This window comes from Sinocyclocheilus grahami, unplaced genomic scaffold (assembly GCF_001515645.1).
Source record: "Sinocyclocheilus grahami isolate Dianchi unplaced genomic scaffold, SAMN03320097.WGS_v1.1 scaffold829.1, whole genome shotgun sequence".
Classification (NCBI taxonomy): Eukaryota; Metazoa; Chordata; class Actinopteri; order Cypriniformes; family Cyprinidae; genus Sinocyclocheilus; species Sinocyclocheilus grahami.
Window position 1 is genome coordinate 852 of NW_015506008.1, and position 388 is coordinate 1239.

Here is a 388-nt window from a genome sequence, read left to right on the forward strand (position 1 = left end):
CATTGCACATTTTAGGTAATATAATCAGACTACTTTTTGATTACTTTATACCCAACTCGTTAATCACAGTGATTTAAATAGAATAACCGTGTACCATATTGATATAAAAATAGAACGAGATAGAAAAATAATTCATTTAGTTGTAATCAACAACATGAAATGCATTAAACATTACATTATAAAGGTTTCCCAAACGGGTTCGTAAAGGAAATGCAGGGGGTTCATCAATCATTAAAATGTACAATTAAAATAAATAATTTAAAAAGAACATCAAAATAAAATGCTGACTACAAAAATGAAATATGTTATATGGTTATCTATCTGCATATGTGAATATTAACCTACGTCAGAGAACCGTGAACATGCAAATGTGATACTTAATTATTAA